Consider the following 22427-nt stretch of genomic DNA (forward strand, 5'->3'; position numbering starts at 1 on the left):
TGCAAAGAAGAAAACTATAAAGTGAATCCACTGAGGATGAAGTTCAGAAAAGGGAGACAAGTATTTTAAGTTAAGAAAATTGTCTTTCTTTCATTTAAGGGAAATTAATTAGCCTAGAAACTAACAACTACTTGGCATTAAACCTTCAGTTTTTCACACTAAATAGACTGCATAAAGGAAAGACAAAAATCATGCAATGGGATCTGAATTACATTTCAGAACATAACTTGTAAACTTGAAAGAAAAAGAAGAAATAGCAGATGGAAATAGCAGATGGGTCAGCTACAGACAACTAGTGCCAGCAGTGCATAACTCTGAGGCTCAAATATTAGGGTCATGGTCTGTAAAAAGGGTCTTTGGCAGGTAGAGACAAGCAAACCCTATTATTATTTCACCAATCAAACATACCAGCCCTGAGACAGCAGCCACATTGCCACAGTGCTGAGCCCAACCCCATTTCCTTGCCTTTTGGCAGGATGTAAAATGAAATTACACAGCAAAGGCAGAGGTACAGGAGAGGCAGGGGCCACACAGTTCATATACGGTTGGGTAAGGCCCACTGGCATCGTGGCAATGACAGCAGCGCCGACCTGTACAAACCTGCCCTGGACCACAGCTTCCAGTCACAGTGGAGATGAAGGCTCCTCAGTCCTCCTAAACTACATTTTATGAGGCATATAAGGACTTAACAGGTGCATACCAGTATAGCTCAAAAATTGACCCTTGTTAAGTCTTTTCTTATGTACAACTAGTCCATTTCTAAGGTAATTCCCCTAACCCGCTTTCCCAAAGTCAAATGTTGAAGTCGGTTTTGATTTTCCGATCATGGCATCTAGACATTAGATTCCAGAAGTAATTCCCTTCCGATTGCTTAATTGTCCTGTCCTTTGGATTGCATTATGCCTAACAGCATATTGGTTCAAACAACATTAATTTATTAGAGCTTTAATTTCTTCTTTATAGCATTTTATGCCTCAAGTCACCCATAACCACGATTTTATTTACAAGTGTTTGTTAAATTATAACTGAGTGTATGTAAATTTTTTTCCATGGGATACTTTGTATAGCTATTTTATTTGCTGATTAGTCCTCCTATAGACCCTAATTGCTTTTCTACAGTAGGTCAGTTCTCTATATACACTTCTATTCTCATAGCTACACACAATCAAACTCTAATCTTATCATCTCAGGACTTATGGTGTCTCAACATTTATAACCGAAAATCTCATTAAAAAATCTTCTGGCATTTTTCACAGATGGATGGAGTCTTATCGTGTTTCCAAACCTAATTCCACCTGCAATAATCATATTCCCCTATTTAAATTTACATTGTTTTTATTCATCTCTCAGACATTTGATTCATGTCGCTGACATAGTACAGCATCACTGTGCACCATGCGCTGTGTTTTATTACAGAGAGTTATGTTTCCATAATGGGTGAGGTGAGTCCGATGGAAAAAGGAATTGCAGTCTTTCTGGAGCACTGTTGGTACCAGGCAGAGAGGTCAGGCGGTGCTCTCAAGGGGAGAAGGTAGGGAGGAGGTTTGACAGGGTTTGTCAGGTGTTGCCATGACAAAGACTGAGGGCTTTAATGACGAGAGGCTGGAGGATGAAGGGCTTGCCTGAGGAAACAAGGATTTCAAGTGACATGAGCTGCAAAGGGAATTATCAGAAAACTCCCATGTTCAGTTCTTTCGGTTTTTCCTCACAAAGAAAGCCCTTCACCATTCTCAAAAAACGTTTTCTGCATCACAGATGTCTCTGGCAGCTGTCATGCCCTTTTACAGCCTCAGGCATGGAAGAAGGGAGCAGGGGTACCAACCCATCTGTTAGCTGAACCTAAATGGTGGATTTCTACACCTAAAGACACAACAGGTGTGGATGTGTCTTTGAAGACCCAGGCAGCATCTTAGAACTCTAAGATTGGCATTCTTCATGCATCATTTTCATCTTGAGTTCTTTTATTTCCTTTCCTCTGTAACATCTTGGTTTGGACCATTTGTTTCAGAAGTAAATTACCTGGCCTGGACTGTTTTTTATGATTTTCTACTGTTAATGTATTTTTCCTTAGTGTAATTTATGCTTCCCTCACTTCTCAAATACTTTTAGAAACCTCTCCCTATGCGTTACTAAGGCATGCATAGCATGGAATAGCCACACCCGGTGCCTCACATACTCTTCGACAGAAGAGAGAAGAGCCCACCTCATCCCACCCCTCCTCTTCCACATCCCTGCCAGGGCTGTGTTCTCCATGTTAGGGACCCAGACACTATGCCCTTAATACATAATCTACCTTTCAGGGAGCCTCAATGTTTTCTACATTAGGCCTGATACCTTTGTGTTAATTCGTTAATTAAATATTGATACCAGTCTTCCTACTAAATATTTACTTACCACTCTCTTAACTGTTATCATACCAGAGTGGGTCACTCTCATTTTGCCTTTTGAGACTACTAACTAGATCCCAGTGTTTTACCTTTCTCCTGCTTTAACCTTCTAATCTGACTCTGTTTCCCATAGTTCTATCAGCAAGGAAAAAAAAAAGGAGAAACTCTAAAATTAAGGCATAGCGGTGTCCGCTTTCTATCTATGTGACTAAACAAACCTATTGAATATGTAAAAAAATGAAATTTCTCTTTATTCTGAAATGTGTTTTTGTGAACTGAAGAGGAAAGGCACCAGACTGGTTGGAGGTGGTATTTGAGATGTCTGGGAAGCAGTAAGGAGACAGCCACTGGAGCCTTCTGAAAACCATGCTGTAACATCTGGAAAGGCTTAACAACTCCACAAAATGATGGGAGCACAGGATTATCGATGTAGACAGGCTGTGAAGGTATTGGTTTACCCCAAACACTGTTGACAAAACGGACGAAAAGCGGGAAAATATTTAGCATTTAGAGTAGATCAGAAAGGACCTCCTTATTCTACGTTCTAGTAGTTTCTTTTTTAATCAGTCCTCAGAAGATGGGAGGCAAAGCAAGGAATGAACTCAACTACAACTCAGTCCCAACTACAGCTCATGTTGACTAATTCATGTCCTACAGTTATCATGCAGCTCTGAGACTGAGGCAAGAAGGTGGTTTGCCACCACCCTTTGTGTGAAAGATCTCAACCATCAACACCAACTCCTTTGCATGGTTACATGCATCCAAACGGTTACACGCAGGAAGCGATACCACTTTGTACCCATTGCCCACTTATTCAAATGTATTTTTTTTCTTGTGGTAGGCCATGTTGTCTTCCTTTTGCATTTCTTTGGCTTTGCTTTTTCTTAAGACAAGGCCTGCCAAATAAGCCATGCTTCCACAGAGTCTCTGTCTTGCACGGTGCGGGGCACCCCAGTTCCCATTTATCAGCTTAGGAAGCCCAGTGTGGAACCAGACCTCCCATTTGCCCAGCCAATGCTGCTCCAACCCCCAGTCCCTTGTGGCCTGCTGGTTGTTTTGCATCACTATCTTGTTTGCAATAAGAGGTCGTTGAAAGTTCACTTGAAATTTAGACTCTCATTTCAATGCCATAATCTGCAGGCGACTAAGGATCATCTTTACTACTTTTAACAAGTCTTTTCACAATCTATTCCCTTTTCTTCATGCATACTGAGGTCTTAAAGTGGTCAACTTAAATCCATATATCTTGATAAAGTGGCTGAATTACTGCCGCTGAATGGTAGGCCATTATCTACAATTAGTTTATGGCTTTTAATAGCTGTTATTGCAAAAGATGGATTTCTCTATAGGATAAGTGTCCTACCAAAGATCCTGTTAGTACTCTTGCTTATGAAAAGTTAAGTGGTAGCTGCTTTCTGTAAAAGATCAGGTTACTCTCCAAGCTGAAATAAACCGGTACCAGCTTATTACTATGGGTAATAAATAGGTTATGTGCATTATGAGGACTATTTGGTTCGTCTTTGCTATGTACTGTATGTAATAATGTAAAAGTGCACAGCACTATATAGACAAACAGACTGAAGAAATGCTGTGAAGTTGTCACTATCTAGTTTAAGAGAAAAATACCAAACATCTGTCAGTCACAAGCGGACGTAGAAACCTACCTCAAAGTAGCAGCTTTTCTTTCTCTGTTTATAGAAGTATGGTGGTTAGAACAGTTAGAATAAGTGTGCGCCAGTTCATTGGAGAACACTGTGGATTTATGAATCTCCTTGAGGAAGTGCCTTCTGATGAAGGACACAAAGGAGCAGAGAGTAGAGGCAGAGTAGATGGGGTCATGAACTTCATTTTACTTCTCATCATGAGTAATAGTGCTAAACTGATAGTCAGTCAGATCCCTCATTTTCTTTAATTTAACACTATTCTTCTTGCTCCTTGCATTACTGACCCCACATTATAACTGAACCGTGTGTTTTATTACAATGCTAAGCACTGCTTTAAATGCACATGAGAAGATTTCAGTGCTTTTTATACTGCACAATTATGTGTGGTCTTTTCACATAGAGAACCATCTCAGAGCTAACAACTTGTATTATTTTAATCAAGTCTCATTTCACACAGGTTGTGAACTGTAATAGAGATTGCCATTTCTTCCGGGCTTCAAATATATTGCACAACTCAGCACAAGTCTGACCTTTATGGTTCCATATTGGCACATACTTGCCGAAGGCACTTCATTAGACACCAATGGCAGTAGAGCTTTCAGCTTTTTTATTAGCTTTCTTTAAAGCTGCTACTGATTGCCAATATACGCATTTTAACCAATAACACGTTGTGTGTGTATTGAATGCATATCTCCTGAGATGCAACCATGATTCTACAACAGAAGGTGAAAAAGCACTAGAAGTACTACAATAGAGGGTTTGCCTAAAGGTAAAGATCTGTGTGATTATTAGACATCTGAAGGTCTTAGTCAGGTTTGGGGATTCCTTGTGACAGTGTAATGCACTTAGAAATACAAAGACCACCTCTACAGGCAAAAGTATTTTCAGGCTGCTCCCACATTGCTCTTCTAGATCACTTCCTAGCTCAGATTTTGCAGACTAAAGAGAAAGTTTTCGATATTCGGCAAATATTTCCCCCCACTACTTTATGCATACAGTATTTTTTGAGCTAAAGGAATTTGTATTTAATGTTTATATTGTGATAGTGCCTACAGGATTACAAAATTGTGGTTCTGTAGTGCAAAATAACATGAAAAGATACAGAAAATGTACACTCCTGCCTCACAGACAGGAACTGTAATGTGGCTGCTGTGAGCATAGATGGTTCTGAACTCAATGTCTTCGTCAAGCACCTTTATTGCCAGCTCTGTCTCTTGTATTTTCCAGAGGTGTTGCTGGGGTTTTTTATGATCAATACATCAAAAGTATGGAATGCTACTACAAATGTGATCAAATAGACTTCAAGGGTAGCGTTCAGCTTATCTACCACTGGCTAAGTTGGATATCATCTCCAAATTGTGAGTTATATCCACTGTTTCAGACAACTACCTCAGGATGGGGTGAATTTTGCTCTTACAGTATCAGTTTCTCTTGTCAATAGAATAGTCTAAATTAATAGTTCAGATTTAAAGGCCAAGATTTTGGATGGCTAAAATGAAATAAATAAAATTTCCTAACTATTTCCAGTTATGAAAAAAATAGTGGTGGTTTTGTTCGGTTTCCCAAAGATCTGAAATACTTTTATTTTTGTCACAGTTGGTTTTGACACCTGAAAGTATTGGTCCACCTGCTAACCAGCTAGCAGGGGCAGAGCTTAACCGTTTAGGTTATAGCAGGACTTTCAAAACCCACTAGTTCAATTTCAGTAGTGGAGGCAAATACGTAGTGTGTGTGCAAGTGGGTACAACGATTGCTCCTTTATCATTGTGTCATCCACTGCTGCCTACAGAATTACGACAAGCCTTGAAGAAGTCTTATCCAACCCTGATACTTAGCCAGACTTGGGTCTGGTCATGTCTTTATTCAGAGTCTAGAACTAAGAATTAAACCTGGATTTTTATAGGTTTGTTAAATTTTCTTCTCAAATTGGTTTTGCTCTGGCTGCTACAAACTAATTATACTGTATTCCTATGGTGCTGCAGCTTAGTGTGATCATTGCCTAACTCACAGTTATCTATTCATTTTCTCACTTTCTCATCTTGTGTTTTGGTTTCATTCCGATCTACATGTACAGCTTCACGCAAAGCGGGGCTTTTTTTCTTAGAGGTTTGATCTACCTACAATTTTATTCTCTGGTACTCCTTCTGACTCCACAAATAAAAAGCATACATTTCAGAAGTGCAGCTCTTCTTTCTCTCTAGGAAGTCTCAAACTTCTGCAACTTATAGCTGTATTTCATAACTTCCCATGCATTTCAAACCATTATTTTAGATGGATTATTAACTATTTTTCTCAGCAAGAAACATGCTTATGTCTATGACAGGAAGCACGAAGGATGACCAAAATCACTGTCTGCTTTTGATACAGAAGGAGTCCTAGTGAACATATTAATGAAACCTGACAGTACCTTGAAATGATGTGAAAGAAACTATCAGAAACGTTAGTAAGCATTATTATAGATATTGTTATTGACACCACTGTGCTTGCAGTGAACCTCAAGATCTTTTCTGATTACCTTTTCTTAGGAAAACTCGTATTCCTTACCTGAATATGCATTTTAACAAAAGGGTCATGGCATTTCTTCCTTCTTTTTTGCATTTATGTGGGCAAACGGGACAGGCCCCAGCATGTGCCATGTAAATTATCATCTTGGTGAAGTTTGTTCTGATTTCTTAGTGCTTGCTACACCAAAGAGACAGAGGCATCCATATTATCTCCATGTTACTCTTCAATATATTTGGGAACCTCCATGTTTCGGAGGGCTCTGATTGTCATCTCTTCCAAGACCATTTTCTGTTTCTCCATCTTCACGGAGCAGAATGAAGACAACGATTTGCTGAATCTCTCTTCAATCATTCTGAAAAAAATACCTTTTTTCTTTTATGATTATTGCCTCAGGTCAGTGCAAGTTCTAAAACAAATATAAATGCATACAAGAGACAGCTGTGATCCCTTAGGTGCGTATGTTATCAAACGGCTGGAAGATATTGTACAAACAAAATGCGCAAATGATTGATAGAGAAGTGGGAAATGGCTCATCATTTCCAAGTCCTTTAAACAGAAGTAATCAGACATCCCAAAATCTTCTAAGCTATGCTGAAGCTGGGGAAAGCACTGAGAAATCAAAATGTCCCTGCTCCTCCTGCTCATGGTGGAGCCAGACTCAATTCTATGGGCCTTACTCAAGTGAAACAGCCCAGAAAATCAGGGGGAGCTTTGCATGAAGGAGAAATGTTCAGGGCCACTGTCCACTGTTGCCAGCTGAAAAATAATGCCAGTGTCTTAGAGGACCATTAGCAGACAAGCAACAAGTGCCATAGCAAAAGCAGACTGTAGAAAAACTTGAAAAATGCAAAATAAATTTTAACTAACCGCAGAAGCAGAGGAAACTGGTCATTAGTAATTCAAATAAAATTTCAAATATGAAATAATCATTATCATCTTTTGCACAGAACACAATTTTATCTTTTATCATTACAGCTTAGATATACCTCCCAGTGGTGAAACTGTTTTTTACATTAAATGCAGTATAGTAGTTGATGCTACCATATGAAAACCAGGACCTGTAAGTTCATAATATACATTCAAAATGTAAGAAACCCCCAGATGGCAAGTTTGAAACAACTACTGTTGCTAACAAATATATAAGGCCACTTTTTATACAACCTCATAAAGTTAGTAGCCCCTCATTCCTCAAGCAGTTGAAGTAACTTCTGATCCCTTGACTGTTGTTTAGCGCATAACTGCACGCAGATACTGGTTCACCTTAGGCACCTAATTCACAGAACTCATTAAATGTCCAGTTTAGCTGTTCCAAATTACTGTCTATGAGAGCTTACTTCTCTCAATGCAAAAGAAACTTTAGAACACAAGTCTTCTCCTCTCCCCCAAATCGGTTCCAATGCTCAACTCTTCTGCTGTAAATTACTATTCAGTGTAAGCCAAAGTCTCAAGAATTTACTGGCTTGTTCGCTATTGGCAAGCACGTTGTGATCATTCAGCAGTTTTTCAGGTTTTTTTAAACTCTTCTGCTCTTAATTTCACTGGAAAGAATGAAACCAGAGGTGATTGATTAACATGCACATAGGATCTGTTCAAGATTTTTGACCCAAGAACCTGGTGGCGATCACATGCAGCCGCATAAATAAGTAATACTTTAAAATACATCTGTATGATTTGGCATCATCTCAATATTCCACACACAACAAAACTATATGACTGCAAAATGTATTTGACGGCCATTGGTAGTGACAGGACTTGTCTTTTTAAATTCCATCTCATCTCTAGAGTAATTGAATTCTGGTGCAGCTGCTGGAAGCTCAAGTTCTACTCTCCAATACATCATTATCATTTGATTGTAAAGACTTCACTCCTTTGCAAACGCTGAAGAGCAACACAGGACCAACTCTGAGAATGAATATTCCAAAGATCATGGATATTTTTAGACCTTTAAAACAAGCTATCCCTATGGACTGAGTAAAAACATATCTTGTCAGCCTATCAAGATGAAATGATCCCCTGAAGCAGGGGTTTGGCACTGTGAGAACATTTTTAAAGCTTGGTTTGAAACCTGCTCGAACACCAGTTCAAGTGTATTGAAAGAGTTCCTGAAGAGCACTTAAAATACTACATATTTTATATGTGACCCTACATGCTACATGGACAGAATGATTACATAAAAGTGAAGTAGTCCATTAAGCAAAGAGTGTGACTGCAGTCTTCTAACGTAAGTCTTCATCTCTGTATGGATGATGGTTTCCATTGTTTTCTTTAGCTTGTGATATAGAACCAGTTGTCACCAACGCTGTTGCCTTTTCAATGAAACAGAGCATTTGGCTGTGGCAGATTGTCCAGCTTTTTCTAACTATTCAAAGTACAGGTTCAGCTGTCTCTTTTCTGAAGACTTTGCACTGAAGACCTAACAAGAAAATACACAGCTTAGTCATACTACTGCCTTCAGCACTTAATTAAAGAGGGTGCTACTATAAAAGTGGATTTAATCCCAGTGTTTTAATTAAATTCTAGCTTGGCACAAGTCCACCTCTCTGGATTCAATTGTGTACAGTTCCCTTTCCTTCTTTCTCCAGACGTTACCGTTGCCTGCTCCCATTGAACCGCTGCAGTGATTCTCCCATTGCACTTCAGCGCAAATAAAGGCAGTCCTCAAACACAGAAAGCCTCTTGCATAAAAGGGATGTAACATCAAAGCTACTATTTAAGACTAAAGTGTCGCACCGTTTACATGTTCCAATTGTCTGAAGCAGGCAGTTGTGTTCACACTCTGATTCCATTTTGAGTGCGATGGTGTAGCCATGCACGGAGCTCAGTGCAGACTACTAAAATTAGTTTGGAAAGGCATCATCTGTACCGCGAGCAAGAGCCAAGTTATCACTTCAGAATTGTACTGGACAAGCTTCTACAAACTGCAGTGACTTCATTATGAATTACAGAGGGGACAGAGATTTCCCACTCGGAGTGGCAGAGAGGGTGAAGTCAAAATCCTGAATGTATTGAAGGTGGGCAGTATTTTGCAGCTTCATTTCACTCATCGTTGAAAATCTTAACTAGTTAAACACAAAAGCTTTCAGAGAACTAGATTTCCTGGGTGCAGGGTTGTAATAAGGAAATTACAAAATGTCTGCTATTAAAATTCCTATGTCAGTAGTCTATAGGTGGTAAACCTCCTCGTAGTGGAGAGGAACTGAGTATGACCCAAGGTCATAGTTCGGTTGATCTTATGGTGGAAAGGGTTCTGAATCACATGGGTAAGTGTAGTCACCAGGCTATCATTCTTTCACCAAAAAGAAAACAAAGCAGCACAAAATGGAGGTCTCATTTTGTTCCACTGCATACAATGAATTTTAAACCCTGACATTATTCTTGAAACAAAAACTTTGTTCATTTGCTGCCTCTTGCCACAGAGTTGCTCAGGCATATCATGGGGAAGAGGAGAGGATGAGGGTGGAAGGAAGCAAGGAAAGAGGCTTGGAAGCAGGAGACTTGAAAGGAGCAAGTTAACACCCTTCCTGCTAAACACCAGAGAAAGAGATCAAGTGCTGAGTCACAGCAGTGGGATTCATCTTCTTCCTCTTGTCATCCAAAAGCGATGTCTAAGCCAGCCGTCCAGTTTTCTTCAGTGAGTAGAGATGGGCACCTCCAGATGGCAATTCAGCTCCCAATTCTTGGATGTGTATCTTAGGAAAAGACAAATCCCCAATGTGCTCCAGCAGTCATGTAGCTACATGCCACCACTGACTCAAGGCTTCTTAGTTAATTAGAGTTGAAATGTCAACATATGCATCGCTCACCACTGCCACAGCCTTAATCCTCTCTCACATCTGACTGTTACTGCTCATCTTTTTATTCCCTTCTTCAGGCGTAGGAAACAAGTGTTGAAAGATATTTGAACTTCTAGAGAGGATACTGCTGGTAAGGAGAAAGCACAGACCATGTGATTCATTATATTTTAGAACTACTGAAAAACAGACTAGTCTCAGCACGGATACCGGTCTGTACCAGTATGATGGCTTTGTTTCGCCTTAGGTGGCATATGTGAAATATTGAGACTACACCCCCTCCCCACATGAAAGCAAATACCAAGAAGTGCACATGTTTACCAGCCTGAAAGTTGTGCCACATAATACCGTTACGACCTGTCAGGCACTTGCCAGTTTCACTCTCTGAAAAGAGCATTTTGCCACTCTCGGTTTGCCTACCCATTCTGCCGTTAAAAAGAAGACGTTTTGCCAGAAAAAGAACATTAGTGCCCAAGAAGGAGATATTAAGGGGGAAAAAAAAAAAGACAAGACATTTCTTACTGAACGCGATTGCATAATTAAGGAGTAACCCATACCACAATGTGCATTGTTAGGCTTGTTGAACTTACGTGACTCTGGCACATTATGAAACTAAATGCATTCAGTTACCTGGCAGGAGGCAAATGCCTAACTCAAAGTTGCGTGTGCCCAGATTCATCTTTACAGGAAATTATAAAACAGCCAGAGGCGCGTTTTGGTTTGTTGTTTTAATTTAGGGTTCGCAAAAACTGATAGATCCACAAGTTTTCATACTGAGCAAATTCTGGAGATCAGAAAGCGCCTTGTAAACTCATCTAAATCTCAAGTGCACAATAACCCCCTGCTGTTAGGAAACACCCTGATCTCAGTATTCAAGCAGGTGGTCCAGGGAGCGGTTAGCTCGCTGCTCCCTTCTGCACAGAGCCACTGAAGGCATCTCCCCAAAGGTGAAGCAATGACCCATGTCTGTGTTTTTGCCATACTTCTCTCTTTCATGACTTATAATTTTAAGAAAAACCAATGCCACTGGCAGGCAATTTTCTTTTCCTCAGTGAGACAGTTCCCTCCTCTATATCATGTTGTAGACATCTTGGTACTTTGTTAGTTACTTTATTGTTGTGATTAGTCTTCAGCCTCTTGGAAGGCTGGAAGAGGGGCTGACTGCCCTTAGAGATAAATTATTTAGAAGTATTTTTATGCTCTAAGCTCCTCTAATGTTAGTTAGACTATTAGTTCGGTTACACTGATATGGGGATATGTCACAAAAGAGAAATTGATAGCCCCAATCAAAAGAGGACCAAAGAAGACTGTGATATTTCATCCACCAAAACCAAGGAACAAGTTAGAAACACTAGACATGAATCCTGTCAAACTTTCATTGGTCATTCTTCCCTTGCTCTTGGAATAACTATACAATTTTTCCACTCCTTCCCTGCCTACCAGTCCCACCATGTCTACAGGAGACTCGAGTTTGGCCCCACACCTTTTGTGGCAGTACCAGTGCTGCAAGAGGATCTAGGAATGAGAGGAGCTACCGACAACGAGATTCCCTGCCTGTGCCTAACACAGAGGCCGTGCTAGCTGCGCATGAAGATGAAAGCACTTCTTGAAGTGCAAATAGCCTCCACTCTTTCAGAGCTGACCTCCCACAGTGGCACCTTTGCTTTGTGTCTCCAGCGCTTTGGGACCTCAGTACAGGGTGGCCAGACAACTCTCCGTGATCCACACACATCTTGCTGGCACCCCCAGCCTGCTCTCATTTTCTTACATCAGATGTGTCAGAGCCAGGGGGAGAACAGCAGGTCAAACCACAGGACGGGGAAGGCTGCAGCTGGTAAGGAGGCCCCTTTGCTCGTGGCATCCTGCTGGAAGCGGGAGGGATGATTCACGCATGGTTGCCTCTCGCCAGCTCCAGGAGCTCCATGAGACATACAAGGAGACAGCAGATTGCAAAACATGCCTGTGCCATGCGGCACCCGGAGGGAGGCAACGTGTGGCACCACGGATGCTGGAGGTTCTACCTGCTGCCTGCTGCCACAGCCACTGCTGGACCCAGCAGGCACCAGCAGGGATCTACAGCAGAGGTGGTGGGCTGGCAGCTGTGAGGTGTGATCGCCCAGGCTGTCTGGAGAGGTGGGAGTTTGAGAGAGACGGTGAGGGGTTCGGGTTGTCAGGAGCCAGAGGGGGCTTGCGGCAGGGTCTGGGGGGAGGTCTGGGTTAGGGCGGTGGGACTCACAGGGTGGCTGAGGGAGACACTGGGGAGGGAGAGGCTCTCAGCCAGATGAAAATTTTGGATTGCGGCTTGTAGGACCTGGCAATCTGGGCACCCCTGTCATAAGCTTTAGAGGCACTTTGGGTTCTGTCTTTCCCAAATGAGTACTTGTAAGTCGCCTTGATGTTAATGAGAATTACACGCACACATCAGGGAAAGAATAGTCCCTCTACAATGGGCATGTGACAGCTAAAGTGCATCAGTCAGCAGGGAAACAAAAGAGGTCATAATTTATGTAAAAGGTTCATTTTTAATGTAAATTCTGCCCCCAAATGCTCTGCTTACCAGCCTGAATCTGTGGTATTTGGCAGTGGAAAATGAAAGGGGTGAAAAACTCACTGCTGGCAGGTAAATGCATAATGTGATAGATTGATTTAAAATCCTTGTCATCTTTCTTTTTCACCTGCATACATAACGATCCTCTGTTAGTCATTAGGGCTCCTTGTACCTTCAGTGCTCTGAAAAAATATTGGCTTTGAAATGATACTTCATTGTTAAGGAATTTTTGTCAGCTAGCTCCATTTATCGATGTATCAAAGCCATTTTACAAGAGATAGGCTCCACTTTGGCACCGATAGCGCATACATTACGTGCCTTGTGAGGACTTGCATCTCATTCCAGCACTGAGTGGAAGTGCCAAGTGCCACCGCAGTACATAATGAGACATGTCACCCGGCGTTGGGGACAGCAAGGAGACGTGAATGAATCGGCCCCGATGTTTTCTCTTGGCCAGAGATGAGAGGAGCAGGGACTTGAGGGGTCGCAGCAGACACATGCTTTAGGGTGCGACTCTGCACAGAGGAGCTGAGGACTCTGCTGTCAGAGCCCGGGGGTGGGGGTAACATATGCCATCAAGCTGCATTTTCCTGTTGATCTATTTACACCTCCTCCCCAGACAGCAAGAGCCAAGCCAGGAAACAGCTTTTCTCCAGCCATATGTGTGTCTGCAACAAGGGGTATTTTCAGCATACCGGTGATAACTGGGGGTGTCACGCTGTTTTGTGAGCAAAATTTTGTAGCATAAGCCAAACCACAGAAAGACTACTACCAAGTAACTACCTCCAAAGCTGTTCAGGCTGTCTTGTGAATTAAATCATTTTTCTTTGTCCTTTTGTTTAGATCTTTACCTTGTGTTGCCAAGCAACTGCACGGGGAAAGTTAATGGCAAAGCTCCCCTATTAAACCAGGCAGGTAGGAGATCTTTGAACTGAGGTGATTCGGCATGGAAAAGACAAGGACTGAGAGAAGAGGGCCCATGGCCGTTTGGATCTTTTTTTTTTATTTTCCATGCATCCTAGAAACAGAGGATGCTGCAGCAGAGATAGCCAAAGACAGGGCTTTCCTGTGCATAGTTTATTACCATGTCAGTTCAAGGAAACTGAACCCAAGTGCAGGCTACGCACTGAGAGATGTCAAAAAGAAAATATTGCACCAGTGATTTCCACTCCGAATTATCCTACCAACAGGATTTCTCCCTCAAAATGGAAATCTTGACCCAATTCACTGCCACTCAGACACTCATAGCTTAAGCCTCTACAGCCCAAGAAGGAATCTCTGCCTCCATTAAATCAGACAGAAGTTACAAAGGATGCCACAGCTTCCTCCCAGCAATACCTACAGCATGTTCCAGGTGAGAAAATTGAAACCCACGGGATCCCCGTGAACTAGGATGTGTTTTTCAGGCTGAAGGTTCATAGCTTAAATAGAAAAAGAGGGGCCCAAGACACAAGGAAACTGCTGCCTCATACTGGCTCCCACACTCACTTTGCACAACTCACTGAACACAGTCCCAGGACTCGAGGAGTCCTGACCATTAGGCACTTCTACACACCACCATCGAAGTCCCCTGGTCCTTTCCATTCATTGCCTATTAATGATCCTAGTTTTCCAGTTATACCACATAACATCCATGCCTCTCAAGGCCAGGATTTCAAAGGACTGGTATTACTTCTAATTACATGCTTCATTTTGTAAACTCTTGGCTTTAGATGGTATTAATTAGACTGGCCTAGTTAGTAGTATTTTCAATTCATGATTTTACCATGCCTTGTACATTTGGCATTTCTCCCAGGAGCTCAGCTGCTGGATGCAGGACGCTGCAGGGGGACACTTCCAGCTCTCTTGGCAGAGAAGAAACCCTGGGGAAGCTGAAGCTTTTGTACCCAAAAACTCAGAAAAGCACCAAAAAAGTATTAGTTATAAACAAGCCTCTTGAGTTTTTAAACCGATCAAGTCAGTCCAATGACATTAGAGGTCCTTTTTGACTTTTTTTAATACCAGTAACACTAAGTTGATTTAGTGTGAACTCGTACATTTAAACCCTGGTCTAGACAGAGTCAAGATAGAGGAATTCATCTCCAAAAGCTATATGTGCTACTTCTGCTTCTTTTAATCTCTGAAGGCCAATAAATGCATCAGTAGGAATATACAAGAGTTGTGCATGGAAGCCAGACTCAATAGGAATGGTTTAGTGGCTGCTGGGTATATATGGGAACCACCAGGAGCATGGAAAAAGACATGGGAAAGGGAGAGAACTGCTGAAGGCTCATGGGATGAACTTAGCAGTCCCAAATGGAGCACGAGGGAAGCTGTGCTTCATAAGGGTACAGAGATGGAAAAAAACTCTCTCTCTAACTGGTAAACCTGCTTTGAAGTGAACATTATTCTATGTTCATCATTATCCATGTTTGCACAAAATTACTATTGCAGATGAAAAACTGTATCATGTTAAATAGAAACTGCAATCGAGACTAGATTTTGTCACACAGTAGTATGGGTGCAGTTGTGACAGTTGTGCTGAGGCTTGGCTAAAAATATTCCTACCGTATTTTGCAAAGTTTTATAGGCTGATCTGACCTGGCAGTTCCTGTGTTTCTACCTAGTCTAGTATCCTGTCTCCGAGAAATGCTAACACCAGCAGCTTCAGATGAAACCGCTCACAGTCAGGTGGCACAGTCTACCTTATAAAAATATTACTTAGAGCCACAACAGAAAAAGATTGATTACTGAAGACAAACTAGTTCAACTGTGAACAAAAGCCCCATATGCCATAATAGCATATTATAGTTATTTAGTTATTAGCATATATATAGTTATTATAATAGCATATATATAGTTATTTACAGCTCATATGCATTAAAACCCAAAAACTCTTTATCACTTACAGCATCACGGACTTTTAGCAGCTGTAGAACTGTACACAGAGACAACCGTCCTATACTGAGCTGCCGACTCTCTCGCGCTACCTTTTTCTGAACACAGAAAAGGTTAAGTTATTTAACCTGGCAAGGCAAATTTGGTTGTGAGCTATAAGAAACAGGAAATGCTCCTGTAGGTTTAAAATCAAGGAGATCCAAATTTAGGATCTCAGCTAAAACTACAGAAAGCCATCAATGTGCCAACTTTCTAATGTAATTGTGCACAGCCCAACTCACATTACTAATATGGTCTACAATTTCCCAAAAATTTTGTCTGAAATTATCAAATATTTTATTCTAGTTTGATAATGTTTGATTTTATTTTTTTGTAATTGAAAGTATCTGTATGCATATATATCAAATATTACTGACAGGCCCTTAGTTCTCTTACTTCTACACAGGAAATTACACTGTAGATTTTTCTTCTAAGATCTCTGATAAGGTTCACACGTATGTGTGTATATGCACATATATATATATGCACAGGTACATAGTTGTTAAATCCTGTGGTTTTTACACTTGTATTTCTGTGTGAAAAGATGGGTTCACACCGGACAAGCCTCTTCATCAGGAAAGAAAATAAGTTTCTCTTTGCAAGCATTCTGCTTCTTCAGACTCACCTAACCACCATTAAAGCCTTCCTGGTTCTTTACTAACCTACCTTAATTAATATTAGTTATATATTAATAAGAATTTTTTGTGGCAGACAGAGCAACTCTAGACAGACCATAGATAGATCAAATTGGAACTTTAATTGTCTTTAAAACATGAGAAGTATAAATTCTATATAACGCTATTGAAGCTAAGAGGTCTAGGAGTACTGCGTCCAGCTCTGGAGTCCTCAACACAAGAAGGACATGGACCTATTGGAACGGGTCCAGGGGAGGGCCACAAAGATGATCAGAGCACTGGAGCACCTCTCCTATGAAGACAGGCTGAAAGAGTTGGGGTTGTTCAGCCTGGAGAAGAGAAGGCTCCGAGGAGACCTTACAGCAGCCTTCCAGTACCTAAAGGGAGCCTATAGGAAGGATGGGGAGGGACTCTTGATCAGGGGGTGTTATGATAGGACTAAAGGTAATGGCCTCAAACTGAAAGAAGGTAGATTTAGATTGCATATCAGGAAGAAATTCTTTACTGTAAGGGTGGTGAGGCACTGGAACAGGTTGCCCAGGGAAGCTGTCAATGCCCCATCCCTGGAGGTGTTCAAGGCCAGGCTGGATGGGGCTTTGAGCAGCCTGGTCTAGTGGGAGGTGCTCCTGCCCAGGGCATGGGGGGTTGGAACTAGATGATCTTTAAGGTCCCTTCCAACCCTAACAATTCTATGATTCTATGGTTCTGTGTGAGTATGTTGCACTGGTCTTTGTCCTTCCCAAGAGCCGTGAGATAACACACTGACAGGAAATCACCAGGTAAATATATACAGAGAGCTCAAGGGAAGTGCCACAAGAGTTTCATGTTAATTACTCTCCTTCATCCCACACACTAGTTCTTAATGGACAAACAGATCAATGTGGGTGACCACGTTTCAGGTACATGTAGATTGTTCACCTAGAAGCACCAAAGATCTCCTCTGAAGATGTCAAACTTAGCCTGAGAGAGGCCAGTGCACAAGGGCTATCTGCCAGCTGCCACAAGAGTGTGGAGAAGACCACAGGCCACCTTCAAAGAAATTTCTGGAATAAAACAGAAAAAAGAAGTCCTTGCAAAGGCTGCCACACTCCTACTTTGCTCCCAAGCTGGCAGGCAGCAACTGGCAGCCCATGTTGCTGGAATTCTGAGCTGCAGAGCCTTCTGGTGCTTAGAAGGTAAGAACAGCTACAGAGCTTGTGGTAAAAACAAGATGCATGTTCTAAGGTTTTACACTGAACAATGGCGTGCATAGATCAATGACTGTATTGCACTCTCCGAGGCCAAGCATATTGCCAGACCGTACTGGAAACTCATGGTATCCTCTGATGAATAAGATACCTTCTTCATTTAGCATTCAGAGATGAGACTTCAGGGTGTGAGGAGCTACTGGGAAGCACAGGGATGAGCTATGGAAGAGTGTCTGTAGCCATGTGGGCCACCTTTGTGTGTCTGCAAAGAAGGATTTTATCCACCTCCGAGAAATGCTGGGCAAACAGCTGAGCACTCAGTCGCCCCTGACATTTCCCCACTGGTTTCTCATGCTAATATATTTAAATTTATCAGCGAGCACTGATTTTGCTATTTCAACCTCCCAGTTATCTTTGTACCATTTGTTTTTTCCCAAGAAAGGTAGTTGGCTAATCCAAAACACCGTAGCCAGGAAATCAAGAGCTTTTTTTTCTGTTCCCAGTTCTGGCACTGCCTCCCTCCATCGGCATCGTCTCAGGGCTCTCACCCTCCCCGCGCATACAGAAGATTGTAACACTCACACAATTGGAGGAACTTGCTGGTTATATTTGACCAACCCCATATAAATACCAGAAGTTTTAAGAGCAAGGAACTCTTTATATGCCATATGGCATTGATATTAATATATCAATAAATTCCTCCCTAACTGCAACAGATGCTCAAGTCAGTAGTTTCACCGTACAATACAATGCACTGTTGTGTCCTTTTCTGTGAGCAAGAATAAGCCAGATGCTTTTCCACATCATATTGGCAGAAATATGGTGCTATGCAGCCAGAGAAAGCAAACTTTATCTCCACTACAGATGAGCCTCTACAGACAGAACTGATTTTTAAATCTTGCTGTCTTAAAGCTGATTAATTTTGACAAAAGATTTACCTACTGATAGCTATCCAGATGATCAAATACTGCTGTATCTGAGACTGATGTATCATCAAGGAATATGAAACTCCCCTAATGTCACAATTATATTTTTCTTATTTCTTTTATAATACCATTAGACAAAGGAAACAAATGAGTGATTTTCATTTTTCGTCCATTAACTATTTTTTTGCTTTTTTATCATCTCTATTCACTCTCATTTATCTTTCTTCTCATTTCCTCAGAGAGCAAACAGTGCTAGCCTGCTTCCCTGCTTCCCTCATTAAATATAATTTTAATTATTTTTACTTCACCCTTACCCATTAGTTGTCTAAAGTTCTCTTCCAGCTGCATATATTAACACCTCACTATTCTAATCATTCTCTGTTGCAAATATCATCACCTAATTTTGGCACCCAAATCTTTGCTCTTTGATCCTTTAATTGGCATCTACGGTTGAATTCCTGCGGGGCTATGCTCTTTCACTACTCCCCTCCCCAGCAATTCACATCACCAGCTTCTACGTCTCCCTGCCTGACTATATTTCAGAGTTTGCTTTCACAAATGGCTTCAGCCATGTGAAGAGTATGTGGCCACCAAAAGGAGTTATCCCGCCACCCCAGCGTCCCTGGGTGCATGTTCCTACAGCATTGCTGGCACTGGCATTACCACTTGTCAGCCAAACCACAACTGTTCTTTCAGTTCTTTGTCCTTTTTTCGGTAGGGTAAATTTTCTGGCAGATGAGTTAATGCCTGCTCAAGGCAGACAGCAGGGCTACAAGCCGAGAGAGCAAGGCAGGACTGCCTCTTTTGGCCACAGGGCACGCGGATGAGTTTACAACATGCATGAAACTGCTGTCTGGTAAGCGCAAAAACCGCACAGTGACAGGGGGGAAATGTGCCTTTAGATTCTCGCCAGCTACCACTTTTCTGTTTTAATCACAATCACAGTCTTATGCGGGCAGCGCACTACCCTTTGGAGGAGGGGGTTGCTATTTGCTTCACTGTTGAACTTCACCAGGCCTTCAGTTCCGCCAAAAGTAAAACACATGGCAAGAAAACGGATGGGTCTTGCAATCCTTAGTCATCGACTTCAACAGGAGTTTGTCTGGAGGGGAAGAGGGAAAACCGTTAACGAATAGGTCTAAAAATAAATGCAAGAGTTTCCTGACATTGTTTTCTGGTCTTCTGTATTCCCCTTATGAGGGAAAAAGAACAGTGGGATTCAAACTGCATTTTACTTTGTTGTTAAAATTCAGAACCCGAGAAAATATGTAAGTAATAGCAGGACTCAGAAATAAGAGCGGGTCTTGACTGTAGCCATGATGACCTTCACTGCTGTTGGTTCTGGGGTTTGTGAGAGAGAAAATAAATCACTCACCATTACCAATACCCCATCAAATTATTTGTTACAAGTTTAGGTATCCAAAGACTTAACACTTAAAGGATTATTTTTCCTCCAAAAACTAAACCACTTTTATAAAGGAAACCAGTGTGCTATATTTATAGGTAACATCTTAAACTCCTACATGTCAGAGAATATAATGAAAGCTCTAATTGTTTCTTTCAGTATCTTCAGGGAACCTGTCAGAAATTCTCTCACATCTGCAGCAGCCAAATACACAACTTTTGTAGTGATATATCTATCTATGTCACAGGACAGGCTTAAAAAAGAAGCAGCACTATTGATCTTTCAGAAATCTATACAAAAACTATTTAGGTTCATCTGTCTTGGATACCATAATTATAGAGCACAGCTCTGGCTGTAGATTCCTTGATACATGCTGAAAGCTAGCAGTTTGAGTATTTATTTTCTCCTTTGGAGTATCTCATTGCAAACTGCTCTAAAGAAGTTGAGAGAAATCCACAAGTTTTCCTAATGGTTTACAGAAGTGAAAAAGGCAATTTATTAGGGTTATTTTTCCTGTTCCACAAGATCTATATAAGAGGCAAGTTCCACTGGGGTCTGGAGGTACCTGGTGCCTGTTGTACTGATGTAGCAATCACTTGGGAGGTACTACGGTGAAACGACTAAACCAGACAGAGAAGGTGCTGGGCCAGTTGATAGCTCCCAAACTTGGGATGACACAGCTACAACTGCCAATGTGCTAATTTCTACAACAAACCTGGGCTGCTTTGTTTGAGTCATTAGAGTAGCAGGAAATTCACTTCTGCTGCATCAGCTCTCAAAAGAAAATGTCTACAACTAAAAGCAATACCAAAATGAATACAACAGAACCAGCAGGATGCACTTATGTACTGGTTTTGCCTGGAATGGAGTTAATTTCCTTCATACCAGCCTGTATGGTGCTATGTTTTGGATCTGTGACCAAAATAGCGTTGACAACAGTTGGATGCTTTAGCTATTGCCGAGCAGTGCTTAGACAGCATCAAGGCTTTCTCTGTTTCTCACCCTGCCCTGCCAGGGCACAAGAGGTTGGCAGGGGACACAGCTGGGACAGATGACCCCAACTGACCGAAGGGATATCCCACAACATATGACACTGTGCTCAGCAATAAAAGCTGGGGGAAACAAGAATGAAATGGGGGGACATTTGAGTTATGGCATGTGTCTTCCCAAGTAACGTGTTGGAGCCCTGCTTTCCTAGAAATGGCTAAACACCTGCCTGCTGACGGGAAGCAGCGAATGAATTCCTTATTTTGCTTTGCTTGTGCATGCAGCTTTGCTTTACCTATTAAACTGTCTTTAGCTTGACCAACGAGTTTTCTCACTTTTGCCCCTCTGATGCTCTCCCCCACCCTACTGCAGGGGAGTCAGCGAGTGCCTGTGTGGGGCTGAGCTACCTACCATGCCTACCAGGGTTAACCTATAAGAACTTATTCCACTTTTTTTGCTGTCCCAGTCAGCCTTGACTTCATTTCACTGAGTTTAAGATCCCAAAGCATCATTGGCTTACCTCATATGACCTTCAGTATGCAGACATAAAGTCTAATTCACTCACAACCCTAGGTCATAGACATTTGCTTGACTAAAGGTCTCCAGCGTGAGGAACAAGAGCCAGTTTAACTGGTATAATTTGCTGCAGGGACGGCTCCTCACCTGGTTCGCTGCTTCCCAGGTGCTCATCCTAGCCCTTTGCCCCTGCAACACCCACAGCTGCTCCGACTGTTCCCCACGGCATTTTGCTACACCTTGCACATCTGGCTGGGATCCTGCATCTTTTTGGCCTGGGTGAGCAGCTCTCCATCACCACCCTGGCTTCTGTTAGGCAGGAATTACAGATGGCCAGGGCCACAGTGCTGTGCTACCTGCCACTCTTTTACCCTTTAGTTCCTGCCCATCGATTCACACTGCTCTTGTTTGTTAGGGGGCAGAGCGCCTTGAACACAAGATGAAGATGCTATCGGCATTGTTTCTGTGTATGTATCCTGTTTTGGTCCCTTTTTCTTGTAGGTTCTGCCCTCCCTGTGACTTCTCCATGACCTTACCACTTGCTCTGTGTGAGTGCCTCTGGTTATTTTGCATCTATGCTCAGATGCTTTCCTGTTATTGCTTTACCTTGATCTGCTGCATGTGCTCCCAGCAGACAAAATACAAGTGGGAGAAGGCTGAAGCTGTAGTCAAAATTCATTGATTTGGAAGTATAGCATATCTACCTGAGGGATAGGGGAATGAAAAAGACCTCAAAACAAAAAAAGTGTACTAGATATAAGACAGTGTGTCCACAGTTTCCCATTTTTCTTCTCATGTATTTTAACGTGATGGTTCAGCTTAGAGAGCCAATCTGGGTGCTGTCCTTCACCACTCTGTTCAGTGAGCATTAGCTCAGCAAGATGGCTAAATATTATCTAAACTGTTATTAGAGACAACTTTGGAAAATATTCATCTAATGACCTAGGGCTGAAACCATTT

This window comes from Chroicocephalus ridibundus, chromosome 2, assembly GCF_963924245.1.
Source record: "Chroicocephalus ridibundus chromosome 2, bChrRid1.1, whole genome shotgun sequence".
Taxonomy (NCBI): Eukaryota; Metazoa; Chordata; class Aves; order Charadriiformes; family Laridae; genus Chroicocephalus; species Chroicocephalus ridibundus.